This window comes from Lontra canadensis, unplaced genomic scaffold (genome assembly GCF_010015895.1).
Source record: "Lontra canadensis isolate GAN:19392208 unplaced genomic scaffold, GSC_riverotter_1.0 scaffold73, whole genome shotgun sequence".
NCBI classification, from domain to species: domain Eukaryota; kingdom Metazoa; phylum Chordata; class Mammalia; order Carnivora; family Mustelidae; genus Lontra; species Lontra canadensis.
In genome coordinates this window covers 6,995,908-7,018,872 of record NW_022631067.1, presented here as the reverse complement: position 1 = coordinate 7,018,872, position 22,965 = coordinate 6,995,908, and positions in this window count along the sequence as shown.

The window sequence follows — 22,965 nt, the reverse complement described above, 5'->3', positions numbered from 1 at the left end:
TGTGGCATAGATAGGTAGTCAAGAGGAAGTATGTCTGTTATATATCACTTAGTTGTATGATAAGTACAATCTTAGAGGTAGATAAAGATTCATGGGACAGGTGCACCTGGGTGGCTCAGTGGGTTAAAGCCTCTGCCTTCAGCTCAGGTCATGGTCCCGGGGTCCTGGGATCGAGCCCCGCATCAGGCTCTCTGCTCAGTGGGGAGCCTGCTTCCTCCTCTCTCTGCCTCCCTCTCTGCCTACTTGTGATCTCTGTCTGTCAAATAAATAAATAAAATCTTTAAAAAAAAAAAAAGATTCATGGGACAAAGAGGGAGCCTCTTAGAAAACAAATCAGAACAGATCTGGGCCAAAGATAAAGGTCTGGGGTCATTCAGCATATAGACAACATATAAAGACATACAAGGGCTTGAAATTAATAAGGAAGATTCCAAATTGTTTTTGTTTTTTAAAAGGAGATACATGATTTTTTTTTTCCTGTGGGTGGAATGATAATGTTAAAAGAAAAATTTCAAGGATATTATATAGATATGGAAAGAGATAAATTATATAAAAAGACCACCAAGAAGGTAAGAAGGAGTTAGATCTGGAACACAGCTGGACAGCTTGTCTTAGAAAAGAAGAAGAACTCATTTTCCAACCTTATTATCACAAGAGAAAAAAAGGAGGAAAGTACCATATGAGGGCAGGTATAGCTATTTGAAATTATATATATATATATATATATATATATATATATATATATATATTCTTTTCTTTGGTGAAGCAAATGGTATTTTTCTTTCCTTCCTTCCTTCCTTCCTTCCTTCCTTCCTTCCTTCCTTCCTTCCTTCCTTCCTTTTAAGCTTTATTTGTTTTAGAGAGGGAGAGAGAGAACAAGCAAGTGGGGGGAAGGGATAGAGGTAGAGATTATCCAAGCAGGGTCCTGATGAGCTCAGAGTCCTGTACAGGGCTTGATCTCAGGACCCATGAGATCAGGACCTGAGCCAAAATCAAGAGTCAGACATTTAAACAACTGAGCCATCCAGGCACCCCAGAAGCTGGTGTTTTTCAAAGATGGCCATACCAATATATCGCCTAACACATACTCTTCTTGGGAAGATGGCGACAATTCTCTATGGGGACATGAGGTGTCTGTTATTCCCTGGAAATTTGAAAATTGAACTGGGGTTATGATGGGGGGTGTACAGTTCTGGTGTAGGAAGAAGAGCCTGCCTTAAGTGGAAATTGCTAGATTCTTATCGTCTTGCACAGTTACTGACTCAAGTTTTCCCTGAGATGAGTGTGACTGGTTCAGAAACCTGAGGAAAGCCTTAAAGAAGCAAACAGCTGAAGGTTACCAGTCAGCCACACTTTTTTTTTTTAAAGATTTTATTTTTATTTATTTGACAGACAGAGAAAGATCAGAAGTAGGTAGAGAGGCAGGTAAAGAGGGAGGAAGGGAAGCAGGCTCCCCACTTAGCAGAGAGCCCTATGTGGGGCTCGATCCCAGGAGTCTGGGATCATGACCTGAGCTGAAGGCAGAGGCTTTAACCCACTGAGCCACCCAGGAGCCCCAGTCAGCCACACTTCTTATGGTCTTTTGGGTAACAAGTGTTTCCTGGAAGGGAGATATGAGTAGTGTGTCTACATGGTTATCACACTCCTTTTCTTGGGCCACTCTGATCCACATCTCCATTCAGGTTGGGGAGTAACTCCTTCAAGGCCATAATGGGATTTCCTCCTGCTGGAGGATGAGACTTGGAAAAGAAAGGCAAATAGGCAAACTACCGCCCCCCCACTCCCCTTGCTTCATTTGCTCTTAGGGATACAATACTACTCATTATTTCTCTCCTCACTCTCCATTTCAAATCCCCCTTGCCCCAGCTATTACCCCTGTTAATTTGGTGACTATTTGGTGGTATGGCCAATTCCTCATTCATGACAGGTTTGAGCCTGACCACTAGAGAAATTTTCCTGAATGTCACATATATTTTCACCTGTCTACATTGTATAATAGCAACCAAACCTTTTCTTGATGACCAGGGTCAGTTACCACTAAGATTGTGACTCCCCTACTTGCCAACTGGTCCTATGAACATCAGGTACCCAAAGTTCCCAGTTAACAGCTGTGGGCATATTTCAATGGGAACTGTGTTCTGTTACTCAGACACTTTATTACAGTATCACCTCCTGAAATCTGGAGAATAAGATCTCTAACCCTGCAGAGATAAAGTAAGTCAAAGTAACCTGGTAGGTTAATGGTAGTGATTATAAGTAGGGCCACTTCTGCTTCATTTCTTGGTTATTGGACTCATGTATAATTCTTAGTTGGAATATATAGACTTAAAGAATACTTGGAATATATAAAGAATATATAGAACATAAATACACTTAATGTATCCTGGGGAATGGTGGCCTTGTCTCATTGGATATTGCCTCTGGTGGGTGCTACAGCAGTACCATCAGTAGGTCAGTCCAATGCTCTATCATACTGGCAGGTTCTGGATGGTGTATAGTCAATGTATCCAGTGAATCCCATGATTGTGAGCGCTCCCTGACATCCTTTTAATACTGTAAAATGGTTTCCTCAATTGGAAGTTAAGTCATATGTGATTTCACCCCTTTAGATCATGATTTCCACAAGCTTCTAGATGGAGTCCTAGCTGAGGTCTTATGTATAGGAAAGGCAATTCCGTATACAGAGAAGGGAGAGAAAGAGGGAACTTTTAGCTATAGGTTGGGATACAGAATATTCTTTTGCATGTTGGAATGGTAGGGAAATGGTGTTCTTAGGGTGTGAAAAGATAGGTAGTTTTATATATAGGGAAAACCATACACAGAGTCACTGGGTTATAACAGTTTCTGCACCTTCCAAGATCAAAGAGAGATTTAGTGGTTCTGTAGCTGAGGCCAATGGTGGCTAATGAGACTAGGAGTATAGACTAAACCAAACTGTGTGGTGCTTCATGTGTCAAACCAAGAAAGATGGTTTTGTATTATTACCATCTCTCCCAAATGAAATAATTAGCAAGTCTAGGGTCTTTTCATATAGCTTTCATCCTATAACAGTTAACAATTTGTATCTTAGTTATTCTCGCATGACTAAACGTATTAACGAATGTTTTCATACTCAATAATGGTGCTACCAAATTTCATGCATGCTCAAGGGAGAAGAGATAAAGGGCCCTATTTATTATACAAAGAGCATGCTATTTTTACTTTGTTATGATAATGCAGATTTTAAAAATGAATGTGAGAGTAAAACAAGAAATTCTGTAGTAAGAGACAAAATTGTGTGTGAAAATATATATATGTATATACTATATTATCATTCACCATGGACTGGATAGATCAATGAGGATATAAGAAAACAAGCTTTCCCAGACAAGCAGCAAATAGTTCACTGAACAATGACTTCATTTTTCCTCTTTGAAAAATGTATTCAAACAGTAAATACAGAGTATAAAGAGGACATATCTTATGAACCCCAGATATCATTTTATTATTGTTATTATTGCTTTGCTGAAAAAAGTTATATGAAAGAACTTATTAAGAAGCAAATAATATGTTAAAAATAAGAAACCATGGGTGCCCGACAGTGTGAAATTGAAAGTGTGAGGTCCAAACAGGTCTAAGGCGGTCAAACCACAAGTTTAAAAATGTGCAGCTGAAATAAATAGTGTGAATAGATTGTGTGACCAATAGAGCATAATTTGATCTGAATTTGATCTAACCTCAGGATTAAAGTTGAATGAAGGAGAGATTTGAACTGCTCTATTCTATACAACTGGAAGAGAAGACAGTAGAACAAGATGGCAGATGATGTAATTTCTAATTAAAAATGCATCCTTTCATCCTTTGTCCCTGCTGTATTGAACTGTAGGCACTTGTGTATTTTCTGAGGGTCTCAGTCATTCAGCAGCTATCACAAAATATCATAAATTGGGTAGGTTGCAAACAACAGAAATGTGTTTCCTACAGTTCTGGAGACTGGAAGCCCGAGATCAAGGTCAGTAGGACCACGTGGGGACCTTCTTCCATATCACAAAGTTCTCCCTGTGTCCTCACATGGTGCAGAGGTGAGGACAAGTTGGGTAAGGTCTCTGTTATAAATGAGTATTAATCTCATTTACGAGGGCTCCACGCACAGGACCTAATCACTTTCCAAGGCCCCTTCTCCTAGTCTCATCACCACTGGGGATTAGAATTTCAATGTATGAATTTTGGGATGACACAAACATTCAGACCATAGCACTGGGTCTCTCTAGAATCAAGGAGCAAACACCGGTAAGTCTCAGCCATTCATGCCTCTCTCTTGCCAGTAATTAGTTTAGGTGGGCATATGACTCAATTCTGGTCATTGGACTAGTAAGGAAATCTACCAGGATCTTCTGAAAAAGGACCCCACACACTCAATACAAGGAACCCATAGGAAAACGGATGGACACCTCTTCTGACAATGCCTGAACAACGGAGCCGCCATTACGTGGTAAAGTGAACTCTGTGCGATGGCCTTTCTGATCTGCTCAGGATCTTGCCAACAGGTGAGGATGGTGCAGTGGAAAGAACTTGTGTGCCTGGTGACATCGTTGAGACTGAATTAACCAACCCTGGAGTTGTCTCTGTCCAGGTTTCTTGTTATATAAGACAATAAAGCTCATAATAAAAGTAAGATCTTTACCCTCAGGTTTTCTGAGTTTTGGAGCCCAAAGTGTCCACATTTTACAGAGTTGATAGAAGTTGAATGATGAGGGTATTTAGGAAGTGACTGACAATCGTCAATCTGGGACTGAAAGAACTGGCAATCCACAGGGGGAAAATGTGTGGCTCTGAGAGAAAGGCTTGCATAACAAAGAATTAGCAAGGAAGTAAATAACCTTGATTTCTCACATTGCTTCAGAAGCATTCTGGCACTGAGGAGACGCTGTGGAAATGCTTATTGAGCACAGATGTTATCTTTTAGCTTCCTTCACAACATAAGCATACACTATGTGAAATAATCATATTGTCATTTCAGATGCAATTTTAACACATTCTTTCCTGAATAGCTTATGTGCACATATGAATAAATCCTTAAAACAATATTGTATCATTTAAAAAGTAATTATTCTTTTTTTTTTTTTTTTTTTTTTTTAATATTTGAACCTTATAGTTGATTGTTTTTGTTAAAAAAACATTTCCAAGAAAGCTAATGTTGAATGATTTCAGCTGGGACCATTCTCAGACTTCAGATAGGGTATGGATAGTCAAACTAAGTTTAGGAATGAACTCTAGTATTTTTTTGAAAATAAAGTAAGTAAGTAAATAAGTAAGGAGAGAATGTAATTAATGAGAAAGGTAGAAAGATTTTCAGGTTCCAGCACTTCAAAGGCAATTTTGTCCTCCTGCCTACCCCTTTCCCTTGCTGAGGTTCTCTCTTTTCTACTTCTCCAGATGTCTTAGAGCCTCTCAGGATTCCTAGGCCCATCTCCTTCTCGTTTGTCTTGAGAAACTTTCTGTGTTATCTCCTTCATCCCCACTGTTTCAGACTTCCCCTGGATCCTCGGAACTTCTGAACTTTTATGCCCACTCTCATGTCTTCCTTTTACAAAAACGATGTGCCTTCAGATCCTTCCTGGAAGGGGTACCTGGCTGGCTCAGTAGGTAGAGTGTGGGACTTCTGACCTCAGGGTTGTAAATTCAAGCCCCATGTCTGGTGTAGAGACTACTTCAAAAAAAATCCTTCCTGGAGAGTGTTACTTGCCATAAAATACCTCAAAATCATAATATGCAGAATTAATTTTTACTCCCCTAAAACCGAGTCCTCAAATTGCAATGTTTTTTTTTTTTTTAAATGAATAGTAGCACCAAGTTGTCATACTCCAATTCAGAACCTTCCTCTCCATCACCTCCCACATCAAATCAGTTCAGCAACATACCAATGTCTAATTTAAAACTATTTCCTTCCCCTGCACACACCTATCTTAAAGGTCTTAACTGGTCTCACCCGGATTACTACAAAATCTATTAACTAGTCTCCCTGCCATTGCATTTCTCCAAATTTAGTCTTTCTATGCATGCACTCTTTCTAAAACAAAATTTTTATTAAAAAAAAAAGATGCAAGAAAAACACAAAACAAACAAACCTAATGTCTCCTGTTGCATCCAAGATAACACCCAAATATTCATTATCAGGGAACTCATACTCTGTGGTCCCCCAGGCCCCTTAGACAGCCTTATATTTTGCTATTCCACCCAAGTTGAAGAAAGTTCCATGAGAACTGATCGAAATTTAAGTATAATTGTCATTTTCTCTTGGTGTAGCAATGCATGCTAAACTTTCTGAAGTTCCTCATATTCATCTTCCCCTGTCTTCTTTCTGTTCCTTTGTCCACACTGGCCTCTTACTCAGGGGCCTTAACTTAGCACATTCCACTCTCATGAGACATGTCATGCATTTAAACTTCAACACTAAGGAGCATCACTATCTCCTCCACACATCCGGTCCTCCATCGCCCCAGCAGTCTGAGGGAAATCCAAACTTCATGTTCCCAGAGTACTTATTTACTCACTTAAAGCCCTGACAACAATTAATCACATTTAAAAAAGAAATGCCTTTGTTCCTTAATGAGTTACATGTTTGGCATATACTTTGTACTCAATTTTTAATAAATGGCATATGCACATTCAGGCATTTTAAAAAAGATACTTTGGACTCAGGGCATTTGATGTAGCTGAGAATATTTTAGGAGATGTTGAATGCCTCTGTGTCATAGGATGTAAATTAGACAGTGAAGAGCTAAAGACAGTGGTTATTGTCTGTTAGTGGATGGGATTGATAGAAATTTCTTTAGGACAATCTATCGTGAATATGTAGCATGCTGGAGTATATTCGTCATATTTCTAAAACGATTTTCTATTTTAATTTCTGGGATATTTGCCACATCATTGCAGGTGAAGACAAACTATTATTATCATCATTACTATTCAGTGAGTGAAGAAATCAAGATTCAGGGAGCTAAAACATTTCACAAAGCCACACAGGTAGTGAATAGTAAATTCGGGCCTTAAAATCAGATGCTCAATATGGTGGACACACACACACACACGCTGGAATATCAGGAAGCCATAAAAAAGGACACTATCGTGTCATTTACAACAATATGGATGGACCTAGAGGGTGTTATGCTAAGTGAAATAAGTCAGACTGAGGGAAAAAAATACTGTATGATTTCACTCAAGTGAAATAAGTCAGACTGAGGGAAAAAAAATACTGTATGATTTCACTCATGAATCTTAAAAACACACACACAAACACACACACACACACAAATGAATAAACAAGCAAACAAGCAGAATACACCTATAAGCACAGGGAACAAACTGGAGGTTGCCAGAGGGGAAGACATGGGGGTTGGGAAAAATGTGTGAAAGGGAGTGGGAGGTACAGGCTTCCAGTTATGGAATGAATACAGTACAAGAATAACAAGCACAGCATAAGGAATATAGAAAAGAAAAGAAAAGAAAAGAAAAAGAATATAGAAAAGAAAAAAAAATGCTTCCATTCTGTCACTTTCTCCTAAACTAAATTCAATTTAATAATCCCTAATACACTGTGCTTTGCAGACATATCAAAAATGCACTATTCTTTATATTATTGAAAGGAGAAACCAGAGTCACCCTTAGTTAAGTTCTATAAAGATAATGAGATGCTTTGGTGAAAGAATACATTGGAGGTAGAGAATGATACAACTTAACTCACCACTCAGAGCCCAGCCCTGGAACTTGGCTTCCCAGAGACGGAGAAACTGTGACCCGGCCATAAGTAGGCTAATCAATTCCAAATAATTTACAAAACAGTATGACCTGTACCAAATTTTATATGACCTGAATTTCAAGTAGAATTTAGTCCGTCCACTCACTGAACCAGCCTCTTAACATCGCTGTATGGATCAAACTGAAAAGAACAGGAAAGAATTCTTTAAACCTTTTCCTAGAAACTGATCTTTCAAGCCTTGGGGAGGTTGATCTCGAGGGAGGCATTTACCTTCTTGCTGGGATTATGGGTCTCTTATGTTTAATGGATGTCATTTCAGGAGCCATCAGGTCAATTAATCTCATCATTGAGGATCATTTTACAGGCTCATAAATATCATTAAAATCACACAGGCCAACTGATGGCTTCCTCTGTGTACGGTCAAATGATGGATACTTAGTCAGTTTGAAACAACAAGACACCTGGTACTTACCTACTTAGTGGATTTAATTTTGTTTCGGGGATTACAGGAAAAAAAATAATATAGTAAGACACAGGCAACCAGTGTTTCTTCAAAGTTCACATAGTAATTTCCATTATTTTTTGTTGTAGACTGCTGACTGGAAGGAATGAAGTGGTGACAGGGGAGGGGCTGAGAAAAAAAACAAACAAACAAAAAAAAAACTATGGGGCAACAGAGGAATGTACTGGAAAGAAAACTGCCAGGATGGGTCCAGGTAGGAGTGGCTACAGGGGGAGACAGCACATAGACCAGCTTCCAATATTTACTCAGGCAGGAGGACAGAGATGTCCACATTATATAATGGATCTAAATACTTAAAAGTGTTAAATGAGGCCGACACAATTTAAAAATTTGTGTTTTATCCTCCCTTCTTGAAAAATATACCTTTATAAGAGTAAAACAGAAAAACACATAAAGCTGTCTGAATTTTATTATTTTTACTCATATTTGGGTGTTTGGCTCATGGGAAAGCAGTATGGATGAGAAAGAAAATAGAAATATGCATATAGTAAATCATTAAATATTTATGCAATATGTTTTATTTTCTGCCTGTATTTTAGCAATGACATTGATTACATTATTACCAAGACGTTGACCTAATTTTGTAGAAATAAACTGAAGGATTAAAAAGTAAAATGCAATTATATTCAAAATGCACATGATAATACTATATTTTCATAAAAATCAAAATTAAAGTATATGTAAACATCAAAAAATAAAGTAAGTATAAATTTCAAATTTTTATTCTAAAGTATTTAGTATTGTCTATAAAGACAAGTAATTTGTAGTCAACGGACATGAAAATTTAATTACAGAGAATTAAACTACATTTAAACACTATTTTTGAAACTTAATTCTGTTAGTAAATAATTTGAAAATAAAAGTTTATTATTCTAGTGCTCAGTGGTTATTTAGTTGCCAAAGTTGTCAAAGTAAGGAATTGGTAGCAATTTAATTGTGATATTATATGAATTTTATATCACCAATTGTTCAGGCTCTGGGGACAACTGTGGTATATAATGAGCTAAATCATGAATTCCTATGGATCCCCAACTCAGAACAAGAGAAGCAAGAAAATGGTCACCTGGTACTACTAGAAACAGATGAACTGTTAGCATCATGTTATCTGAAGAAAGAATGCAACACGTGAATGAAATGTCTTTCTCTAACATAAACACTTCTGCTGTTCAGATAATCCACATCCTCCCAAGCACAGGCCATCTCCCCTGTTGGCTCCAAGAACAAAGGGGAGAACATTGAGACATTTCCTTGGGGCCTGAACAGGTCTGGAGGTAGCACCTGATATCCAGCTCTGGTGACATGTGTGGGTGCACTACCTGTACTCAGGCATTGGTAATATACATGGTTCTTGTATAGCCTCGATTCTCAGATGTGAATGGGCCAAAACTCCCTAGGGATCTAGCAAAATGAAGATTGTGCTTGCACAGATTCGAAGGAAAGTTCAAGGGGATCCTGAATCTCTAACCAGCTTTTGGGGGCTGTCAAGCACTCAACCTGAAGAACGAGGGTGTAAAGTTGATGTGTGGAGAAAGAGGATTTCCCGTCCTAACCTGGGGGTAGTACTTGCATCATAAGATGGGCATGATTGTCCAAGGTTTCCATTTTCTCTCTTTCTAATTCGTTCAACTCAATTCTCAAATGTACACTCACCAGTCTAGTCTAAGGAAAAACAAGTAAGAAAACATTTATAAAGCTCTTTTTAAGTGATTTACATTTAATCACTACAGAATAAATGAGGTAGGCACAGTGTTCCATTTTCCACGACTTTCAACTTAGGCATTGTGTGACAGAGAGGTTAAGAATTTTGCTCAGAATCAATGTACCCGTTGAGCCCGGGAAGTCCAACCCCAGAATTCAAGCCTTTCAGCATCCTGCTGTGAGTCTTTCTCACACGAGAAGGAATGACAGATGTCCCTCCAGAATCGATACTTCCCAGGAAAGACTCTATTATAGTGAGTGAAAATAGCAGTAAAATTGATTCCATACATACAGTCAGATTTTCTACCTTTGAATCCGATGTTTACTTTAACAACATCGGGGCGAGCTAGGTGAAAATGGTTAGAACCTAAGGTTCTCTGTATTTTCCTTATCAACAATATCTGAACTACAATTTCACGGTCAGTTAAAGATTTCACAAATACTTGAGCTATCCCTTCATGTAGTTCATCTTCATGTAGTTCATCATCAGTATGTATTGTGATGGTTTATTTCAGTGGAATTGGAGAAACAGATTGTTAAGTTTTTAAACAATATTTTGAGTTTAACACAAATTTAAATGCATTAAAATATAGGAAAACATTTTTGGGGTGCCTGGGTGGCTCAGTGGGTTAAAGCCTCTGCCTTCGGCTAGGGTCGTGATCTCGGGGTCCTGGGATCAAGCCCCGCATCAGGCTCTCTGCTCGGCAGGGAGCCTGCCCTACTTGTGATTTCTGTCAAATAAATAAATAAAATCTTAAAAAATATTTATATGTGTATATATACACATATATACTTATGTATGATGCATATATATTGTGCATGTATTTGTATATATAGTATGTGACTATATATACACACATACATATTTATATATATGGAAATATATACATCATGTAATTAAAATGAACTAAATTTATTTCAGGTTTTATTTTTATTTTATTTTTGGTTTTGTGTTTTACATAGCTGTCTCTAAAGTGGTCACCAAGAATAATGTTTTCATCAAAAAAAATAACAAAAGAATACATATTTAGCTGTAAGTCTTAAGCACCCACATCTGTACCAAATGGAAGAGATTATTAGGTTATTAAACCTCATAGTGATAGAGCTGTGGTCTTCCTTCTTTGGGGCTGGACCATAATTACATGAATTGAGTAAGCTCATATATGTATGTTGTTTATTTACTTTTCAATTCAGAAGACATAAAACTTACTAATAAGTTATAATCATAAATACAATATAGTCATGGCAAATGATTTTTGACTAGTTTAACAGCCTTGGTCTATATGATCTTTAGGTATATAATAAAAACTGAGGGTTGTGGGGCACACAGGTGGCTCAGTTAAGCATTTTACTCTTAATTTTGGCTCAGCACATGATCTCAGGGTCTTGAGCTCAAGCCCTGTGTTGGGTTCTGCGCTGGATTTGGAGCTTGCTTAAGATTCTTTCTTCCTCTCCCTTGACACCCCTCCCCCGGTTCATGCTCACTCTATCTAAAAGAAAAAAACACACAGCAAACACCACCACAACAAATGAGTGTTATATGTAGTGTTAATAATGAAGTTTATTCATCATTGATATTTTTTAAAAACAAATCAACATCTTAAGTATCTAAGATAAGATTCAGACGAACTATTTATTGGCCTGCTACCTGTTTTTGTAAATAAATTTTTATTGAAAACAACCATGTTCATTTGTTTCTGAATTGTCCATGACTGCTTATGTGCTACAATTGTAAAAACAACTTCATGAAAAAGTGGCTGTGCAATTTCTAAAGCCAAAGTTATTTATTCTCTGGTCCTTAAGAGAAAAACGATTGCTGACCACAAATAATTTCTTTATTTTAGTTATTATTAATTTTTCAAATATTTCAAAGCTGCTTTGAAGACACACTCATACATAGATGCAGGCATACACACAGGTACACTAGACATGCATAAGAAAATTTCATATTAATTTCACCTGTGTGTAACAGACCAGCACATCTGATTCCACATACAGTTAAAATTAGTCAGACAGCACTCATTAATTCAACAAATTTTTATTCATGGCATAATATGCACCAAACACTGTCAGTGGTAAGATATACTTTAGAAAGGAAGAAAAGGAGAGAGGTATGCCAAACCAACAAGTGCCTGACACCAGGAAATGAAATCTCCAGGAAGAAATATGTGATAACTGGGTATCCAGCTGAGAGCTAGCTAATGAGAGTCCTTAATCCTGACAGAGAACAGGTGTGGCTCCTGTTGAAGAATGAGTGGCAGAAGATGTGTATAGTGACTGTATATGTTATACTTTATATACATCCTATATGCTAAGTAGTCTCTTAGTCATAGAAATACATATTTCTTTAATTTGGTTATAAATCCTAGTTCTTGGGGCACCTGGGTGGCTCAGTGGGTTAAATCCTAGTTCTTTAATCTCTCTCCTTCAGTGAAAGAATGGGGAAAGGCGTATATTCCATAAACTTGGCCTATTTAGAAGATGAGATCTATGTTCAGAACTTTTAAAATAATTATACATTATAAAAGAAACATTCAATTAACACCTGATTAATTCTTAACAAAAATTAACATTAACCAATTAAATGATTGAGAACCAATTTGGGATTCTATGGTATTGATAGGCTAATTAACCATTGTTAGAATTTTGAAAGAGATGACATTTATAAGAAGTCCCAATTAAATTGTAAACTCTTTTTCAAACTTAAAAAGTAACCTTTAAAAAATTGAGAAAGTAATGAAATTCTGGACAGTATATTGAGTCATGACAGAATAAAGTGAAAAGTTGGTGTACTTGATGTCAAAGCATTACAAGACCTTTTATGGAAAAAGATGTCATTAGAAATTTACTATTTTAAGAAGTAATGGTTCAAGAAATGTTCTATTAAGAACCTAGTGACAGGAAACACAATTCATATGAGGAAATATACCCACATCTGTTTTGTAGCCAGTGTCTGATAGTTATGAGACTCTGGGAATCTTAAAATATGTTCATTCATTGTCAGTGGTGATCTTTTCAGAGGAGAAGGGAGACATCTCAACAAATTCCCTTCAGTAAAAGGCAACTGGAGAACTGGAAAGAGAAGCCAACAGCACTCATTTGTCTAAGACAATAAATTGTATGAATTGATGATATACATAAGATTGGTGAGTCTTAAAGAACAAAAACAATTAGAAAGTATCCTGTTCAGAGCTGTCTTCAAAACTGGTGGCCAAAGCACAAAAATTCATCAGCTAATGAGGCAACTGGGCTGAATTCAGTCAGAAAGCATGTGAAGCAACACCCCTGAAGAGACAGGCTGCATGCACACATACACACACACACACACATACCCTTCAGATGGTCCATTATATGGAGAAGATTAGAACTCTGGAAGTCTCTAAAATTATAATTATTGTTATCATATATAGCTGCTTTGTCAATATTTCCATTTGTCTGACAAAAAAACTATTTCAAACTCAGAATAAAACATAATAGAGCCACTCAGTTTTCCTCTCCTCATCTCATAACTTGCATGTGATACGTTGCAATTTAGCTAGTTCTACCTTCAAACTATAACCTTATTCTTCACACTGCTCTCCATCTCTCTCGTTAAAGCTTTGGGGAAAGCCATTGCCACCTTTCAGCTTTCACCTAGACTACTCTGGAACCCTGCTAACTTTTCTGTCCCTCCATCCAGCCTAATGCAGTCGACTGTTTCAACCAGAGAGACTCTTATAGCATAAATCAGATGTGTTCCTTCCTCCCCTACTTACAAATAACCCTCTAGTGGCCTCCAAATACGAGTAAAATAAAATTTCCATCATCTTACAAGATCCTATATGTGATCATAGGTGATAATAAGAGTTTATATCCTGCTTGTAAACAAGAGCAATCCTATCATGAAGGATCCTTCTGGTTGCAGCCCCAAGAGATCAGCCTTGAAGGAACTTGGATACACTGATTATGTTTTACAGATTATCAAAGCCTGAAAGTGTGGAGGAAGACAGCTGGACCCAGGGAATCAAATACGACCAACACTTTCTTAGACTCTCATTGTGATTCCTTACCTTTCCCATCCTTTAAGAATGTGTTTTCTTTATAAATACATTTTATGTATAAAGTGAATTTTGAAAAATATTGAGTTATGCATTATAATTTTAAAATCTACATGGTACTGAAGGAATGAGTCAAACAGCAAATCTCTCCTTCCATTCTCCTTCCTAACTCATACTCCCCAGGGGCAACTACTGTGAGTGCCTTACCTACTTCTGCAGGTATTTTCTTGGATTTATAAATAGTAAACTTATATTGTTATTCCTTGAATTGTTGCTGTTATGATTTTGATACCAGACGGAATTGCACAAGTGATCTTTTGCATGTTTGTCTGTGAAAAGAGAGTAGAAAAAAAGGTAAAATGCTGAAATCCCAGGAATGTGTGATTCACGCCTAACAATTTGTTTATCAAATTAATATTTATTAAGGGCTAATTATGCACAAGTTCTATTTTTAGCATTGTATATAGAAGTGCATATAATTTGAATTCACAAATTATCGGGGTTATTCTTCAATGAGAAAACATATTTGTTAATATTCAATAAGGATTACATTATGTAAAATGTAATGTAATGATGTAACAGTAGCACAGCAATAGCTAGCAAAAACCAACTTTATCATAAAAATAGAAAACAAAAAATATGAAATCTCTTAAAAAATCCCTTCTCCTAAACCATCTTCTTAAATTAAAAGTTATACTCAACTATACATATATTTATCTGTCATAACACAAAGATTATTTCTTGAAATTACGTTTGCTTTTTAATAATATAAAAGTGTAACTATTACTAAAAAAAAACTAAGAATTTAAGAAATATATAGGATAAACAAGAATCAATTCTAATAGCACAAGAGGTCCCAAATTCATTAATCCTTGACATTTTTTCACAGTTGCCTTTTCCTTATCACTATGCCTCCTATTTATTTTTCTGTCCATTTGAAAGTAAGTTGTACATGATACTGCTTTAGCCCTAATTACTTCAGTGTATACTTCCTAAAAAATGTGCTTCCTGAAAACATTGTAAGTCATTAGGGAGTTGCCAATTAAAACAACAATGTGATACCATTGCATGCCTATTTCAGTGGCCAAAATTTGAAAGACTGACAATACCAATTGCTGATGAGAATATGAAGCAAGAAGAATTCTCATTATTGTTATTGGGGGTGAAAATGGAACAGCCACTCTGAAAGGCAGTTACGTGGTTTCTTACAAATCTAAACATATTCATGCCATATGGTCCAGCAATCACACTCCTTGGTATTTACTCATAAGTTGAGTTTCTGTCCACACAAAAATTGCACATGTATATTTATAGAAGTTTTGTTCATAATTGCCAAAACTTGGAAGCAACTAAGATGTCCTTTAGTAGGTGAATGGAAAAATAAACTGTGGTACATCTAGACAAGGGACCATTATTCAGTGTCATAAAGAGAGGTGCTATCAAGCCATGAAAAGCCATGGAGGAATCTTAGATACATATTATTAAATGAAAAAACATCAATCTGAAAAACTATATGCTTTATGATTCCAACATTCTAGAGAAGGCAAAGCTATGAAGATGGTAAAAGTATCAGTGGTTGTCAAGGATGGATGAGAGGGAGGGATAAATCAGTGAAGTACAGAGAATTTTAGGAAAGCAAACTATTCTGTATAACACTGTAATGGTAGATACATATTACTATACATTTGTCCAAACCCATAGAATGTATAACACCAAGAACATACTCTAATGTAGACAATGGACTTGTGTTGATAATGATGTATCATTGTGGTTCATTGATTATAACATGCACCATTTTGGTAAAGGATGTTGATAATGGTGGGGGGGGCATGCCTGTGTGGTATACAGGAATTCTAGATCTTTCCCTCAATTATGCTGTGAACTTATAGCTTCTAAAAAATAGTCTACTTTTTGATGCAGAGAAGTTCCTACATAACCAGAATGCAACTATTAAAATTAGGACAATAACAGTGATAAAATATTGTTATCTAATCTGTAGATGCTATTCACATTTTGCCTATGGTCCTTTATTCATCCAGGATCTAATCTGGAATCATATGTTGCATTCATTTATCATGTGGTATTAGTGTCTTAGTTTTTGTCCATTGGAAAGAGTCCTGTATTTTCCAACATCTTATATGACCTTGAGGTTGCTCAGACCCAGTTCCATCCTCCACTCAACACACAACCACAGTGGCTCCAACCAAGGCTAAGGGGTAAAGAAAGGAGGAAGGAAGAGAAAGGAAGAGGTAGAAGAAAACTTTCAAATTATTTTGTGTGTCTTATATTCTCAAAATTCTCCTATAGGTGGGGAAGAGGGTATCTTCATTGATGATATAAAAGTAAGGCTTAGAAAGATTAACTGAGAAACTGAAGCCAAATAGCAAATTTTAAAATTAATCCTTACAGTATTGCAAGACAGTTGTTGATAAAAAGAAAAGCTAAATTCTTTTAAATTATATTTAGGAAAGCTCAAAAACAAGATTTGAAATGATCAAAGTAAATACAATTCCTGGAAATAAAAAAAATACAACCTAGTTCTAATTTAATTCATAGTACATAACCATGCTGATAGCTTTCTGTCCATTATTTATCTATCTATCTGCACTTATGTGTATATCACAAATCATATACCAAATATATACATAAATATTGTATACATACAATAAAACACTAAGAGAGAAGTAAAGTATGGATGGTCTTCTTTCACCAAGAGCTTATACCCTACTCATGTGAGATCAAGCACAGCATTTTATGACCTGGAGGTAGATAGATAGATAGATAGATAGATTTTTTTTTTTCTTGTGAGAGGAAAATACTCCAGAAGCACTTTTAAAAATGGGGGAAGAAGGGAAAAATGCAGGTGTGGATACCATAGCAATTCATCAGGAAATCTCATTTGTAGAAAATATTGAGATATGTAATTGTCATTGAACATGGTCTTTTCTTGTGTTGTCTTGGCTTTTATGAAATGGGCTTCTAAAGCAATGTTGGATATGTTTATAGAAAAATACAACATAAGGATTGGTTGTCTCAAACATGGCAGTAGAAAGTACATGTAAACATGTGAAAGGGAAATTGCGCTCAAAGAAGGAAGAGTTGAGATTATCTCAACCTCATTAGTGGTGAACATTTAGTAGGAGAGATGATATTTGCATGGTGTGCACTCTAGTTCAGAGAAAATAAAAGGTTTTCTAATGTCCTGCCCTGGGATGCTTATGGCACATTTTATTCATTCCTTCAGATGATGTTTCCATGAGCACAATCCAAACACTGAGAAGTGATTTGTTTTATTTAAATACATGTTGCTTTTCCAAGAAAAGCATATTTGACCTTTATAAAACATTTTAACTGATTTATTTTTCTACTGTTCATCAAGAGATTTATGGAAAGGTATGGATACTACTGATCTATGGTAAATCTAAATTAAGTTTTATTGAATATAAGTAACCAAGATACGTGCATGCTCATATAAAACAGAACTTCCTTACATTTGCAGTGTTCCTCTAACTTTTCTGTATATGAATCATTTGGGGATCTTATTAAAATGCAGAGTTCACTTTACTAGATCTGGGGCGGAGCCTACGTTTCTGTATTTCTAATAAACTCCCAGGTGTTACAAATGGGGCAGGACCTTAAACCACATTTTGAGTAGGAAGGAAATAGAGAACAGGTAGAAACACAATACTGCTGTTTTGGTTTTCATTTACTTAAAAATGAAAAAATACCTACCATATTGGATTTCTACATATACTAGAAATATATCTTCAAATATCCTCTGTGTTTTCTTTTCTGTCTTTGTGGATTAGTTTTCTACTGTTCTAATATCTGTAACGTTTTGCTTTTTGCTTTTTATTATATTAAATATATAACCTGTCTTGAATAATATATAGTAAGTGGGAGATTAGACTGTGCTTTTCTCATGGACACCCACTTTGCAGTTGATAAAAGTCATAACCACAGACATTAAAAATCAACATTTTCTTCAAGTATTTTTTCTACACAAGAATATGGTTTAGTTGCATTTTCTTTCTTTCTTTTTTTTTTTTTTTTGACTATAGATAAATGCAGTCATTGTGAAAGGTGTGGCAGATATTATCAAGAATGAGGTAGCAGAGAAAATATGTTCCCTCCAAGTATCTATTCTTAAAGTCAGTGATGTTCTCTCTAGTATTAGAGTTGCGAGTAGAACAGTATGCTTTGGAAACAAACAAGCAAACAAAAAATATGAAGGCCGGTGTACATGTATGAGGATTGTTGATACATTAAACAAAGATAATCTGACACACAGATGAGCTCATTATGCTGTACAAAATATAGGAAGTTCCCCCAAAATTCTACTCTCACTGTTTTTAAGAGCACTGTCCATTTTCACTAATTTTTTTAAGATATGTGATTAAAGCATTAGACTATTAGGAAATAAGGCAATTTATATTAAGAATCTTCTATGGAAAAATCTGTCCATAAAATTTTATCTATATTCTGCCATTTAACTATCTAAGGAGAAAATATTTTGAATCATACATCCCAGGATTCAGGGTTACCATGGGCTGTTTCCCAACCATGGTTAAAACAGACCTATGTTCTGATTTATGGAGTTTCTTTTCCTGATGTACTTGAACACATTCAAACCCTACAGAAGTGTCTTGGCTTCCAGGGAGATAGGAGAACAGAAAAATCTTGGCTAAGACCCCAGGCAAGTTCTACATAGAGTATGTGGAGTCCAGCCATAATTACTCGGCAGGACAACCAACCAGAGAAAAGGAACAAGGGAGAGACAATGAGATGCCACAGGGATTGCTCCACAACTGTCAAGTCTTGGGGAAAGAGGATGATAAATGTAAGACAGGAGGGAAGAGAAGGGACCTAAGCCACTACAGGAACCTTATGTTCTTTTCTGACCAGCCTCTGTCAAATTCTCTAAAATAAATTCACAGAAAAATAGAAAAATTTGCATAAATAGAAATAGATGAAAACTACAAAAATATGATAAAACACCCAGCAAACTCCCCAAACACCACATCAAGAATTACATTAAAGACTTCAACTGTTGAAGCCATTTGCTGTTCAAGCTGGCTATCATTTCTATAATTTATCCTTTTGGAGGGTTTAGCTAATATGAAATTGAAAAAAAAAAAGGAAACAGAAGAATAAATATCAGGAATGAAAAAGACAATAATCTTTATTTACAACTGATAAGATTATGTATATAGGAAGGGTAAAGAAATCTTAAACCAAATTCATTATCTTAACCCAGTAATTGTACTGCTAGGAATTGAACTTACAGAAATGGCAAGGAGCTGTACAAAATTGCATAATGTATTGTTAAGAAAAGCAAGTTGTAAACTCAACCAAGTGAGACTATCCTGCTCAATTAGTAATAAAAAAAAAGTTATGGCAAGTTCTATACACGTGTATGTATATTTGTGAAAAAGATACATGTTTGCAAAAGAATGAAATATAAATAAAAGCACAACACACCCAACTTCAATATTACCATAGTGGGGTGGATATAAATTGGCAATTATAAGTGGAGATCATCATTTTTTATTAATATTATTTATAAACACTTATGTTGGCATATATTATTAATATGATAATATGCATTGATATTATCAATTAATAATTATAAATATGTTAGTCATAATTATACCACTAATGTTAATTATAAATTTTAATAGATGTAAGAACTTTGAACATGAGATTTACTCTCTTAACAATTCTTGACTGTACAGTACATTACGGTTTGCCATAGGCATAATGCTGTACAGTAGATCTTCAATCATCTTGCATGATTGAAACTTTAAACCTATAGTTATTAATATTTTATTAAGATGAACATATTATTTTTCTTTAAAAGGAAACAAATTCTTGGAAGAGCTAAAGTTGGTGTGTATGCATAAAAATAAAGAGACTATAACACTGTCAACCAGCATAATAGGATTCCCAGTGTTTCCCAGGTATTATTTCATTACTGTTTAATTGAATTATACCATCCTTTTGTGCAATTCAAAATCAGAAAAGCAGTAATTCTAAAGCTAGCTGTGCTGAAGTGTTGCTATTGATGGGAAAAGTGAATAGAATGTAGGGGAGTCTAGCAAACCTAACAGACTTCAACGTTTGCATTGAGGTAGCTGAATGCAAAGGCATTTCATCAGTCCTCATTCCACCATCATGGAAATAAATAAATGACCTCAGAAGCAAGAGTTTACTTTCAGAAAGTTGTTTCCTCTGAACTCATAGCAATTATACATTACTAAGTTTTTCCAGTGCATTATGACATTTTTATTTTGCTTTAGACATCAGTACACACTGCAATAAAAAAAAATCAGGTAAATATCATACAAGTTTACTTTGCACAGTGATATTGAAGACCCTAGGTCAAATATAAAAATACTAAAGAAAAAGCTTAGCAGGAAAAAAAAAATGAAGGACTTAAGGTTTGAATGTATTTATACTTAAACTTCTTTTCTGAGTCCCCAAGAGAGAAAAATTAGTATTAGAAAATAAAAAGACCCTTGGAAGAATAATCTCAGCCATCAACTTATTTTATAAGATATACAAAGTAATTCCAAAGTAATTTTCATACTAACATTAACATGACTAGAATATAAGTAGGTTTAAAAATCCAACTCAATTTCAAGCATCCCTTCTCAATTTGTTGTTAAGTCAAACAGAAATCATATCAAGATTGCACCTTTTTCTCAACATACGCATTATTTATTAAAGAGTACACTGAGATTTGCCCAAAAGATGAGACAAAGCAAGTCATTCAAAAGCTTGTAGATTTGTTAGAGGAATCTGCCATTCAGCTCGACTTCCAAACTAGAAAGCATTTAGACAATACAAGGAACAGAAATGGATGTTTTTTCATAGAAATAATTTCCTCAGGCTATAAAATTGCAAATTGCTTTGAACTGCCTTTTATATTCAGTAGAGATAATCAAAATAATATTGACTGAACTGTGTTGTCATCCCCAAATCATGCTCTTTAATAATAATACTTTTGTGCTTTATAGAATTTTTAATCTCAAGTATTCATGATTGTTAAACATTCATCCATCTTGAAATAATTGGTAAAATATGCACACGACAAATAACATTTTTAGTTTAAAAAATAAAATCTAAGAAAAAATAAAAACAAAGCAAGTGAATTTTTTTTTTTTTTAAATGTCATTTTGATAGTTCAAGAAAGCCTTTGTTCACTCAAGCTTGTAGCTCTGGTATCTGAGAGGACTACCACCCAGGCTTTATAGGTAGTTCCATAATTCAAGGACTAATGTAATGGTCCAAGATTCAAGTAATGGCAAAGTGAGTGGAAGGTGGAGAAAAACAGTAGTTTAGGAGATAAAACATACACATCTTCATGACCTATTGAAAGAGTCAGGTAAGTGGCAATAATGCATCAAGACATAACTTGAGTATATTCCTACCTAACTTCTTACCTTGCCTTCTTACTGGTGCAGCCTTATTTAGAGCAGTGGCAAAATTATCTCCATGAATTCTTATGGCCTTCCCCCTCTAAACCCCACAACCTCTAGGGTGTTATTGAACCTCTCTCTGGGGTTTTATTCAAACTGATTAAGAGACAATTTAATAAAACCCATGCTAGTGATTTAGGCAGCTCAAGATCAATTTATCTTAGTGCTGGACCCTCTATGACATTGTGGTCCACTTCCAAGTCTCCAAGAGATACATCCCATCTGGGAATTGGTTTTCATTCTTGTTTCCTTGTGGCAGAAATGCAAATTTGATAGCCTTTGCTCTGAGCTACCCTAGCTTTCTCTTGGAAGGTCTGATTCTAACTGTAGCTTAAGACAAAGGTTCAAATATATCTTCAAAATTTCCCTGATGACACATCTTATGAGATTGCATTTCTACACAATTTGCTTAAAAAAATGTCCAAGGTAAATAAAGGCATATACCATGTTGACTAGTTGTAAAAACTAAAATTACAAATATATAAATTCTCCCCCCAAATATCTTTAAATTCTTTGTAATCTTAAAATCTCAAAATTTATTTTTGATGAACTCAACAAAAGAATTCTAAAATTTGTGCAGACTCCAAGACAATCTTGAAAAAGAACAAAATAAGAGAACTTACTCTACTAGATGCCACAACTTATTGTAAAGCTATAGTGACTAGGGAAATGTGGTATCAACTCAATAATTAATCAATTAATTAGATGATAGACCATAATTAAAAGCCCCAAAGCAGACATCTTCAATAGAATTTGATTTGGATGAGGTTGGCATTGAAGATCAATGGAAAAAAGAAGGTATTTTCAATAAATGGGTCTGGGGCCCCTCAGTATGCACATGTCTAGAAGAGATATATTTGCTTTACTTCTCATTATATCCAAAAATAAATTGGAGACATTAATGTGAAAGGTAAAACAATAAAATTTCTAGTAAGTCATTTAGGAAAATATCTACACAATCTCAAGTTAGGAAAAGTTGTCTTCAACAGGATTCAAAAGCTCTACACACAGAGGAAATTAATGATATATTTTATTACATTTAAATTAAGATCATCTGTTCATCTAAAAATACCACCTTTGTTATGGTTTTAAAAATACACAAAATAGAAGGTTTTTGTAATACATATACAGAATAAGAGAAGGTCTTTGTGACATAAATAACCAATGAAGGATCTAAAAACAAAAAGAATAACAAACAAACAAGAAAAAAAATCCTACAAATTGATAAGAAAATGTCTGACAACCAATAGAAAAATGGGGAAGAGACAATATCAGGAATTTCACAGCAGATTAATTTCAGATGGTTACTAAACATAAGAAACAATAATTTATTTACTGCCTTAGGTGTCAGGGAAACATAAAACCACAGAGAGATGCAAACACTAACCCACCAGAATGGTTTAAAATCGTCTACTAAAACTTATCTATGAAAGCTGACCCAGTAATACTACTAAAGAATATTTACCTGAGAAATACACACTCATAGGT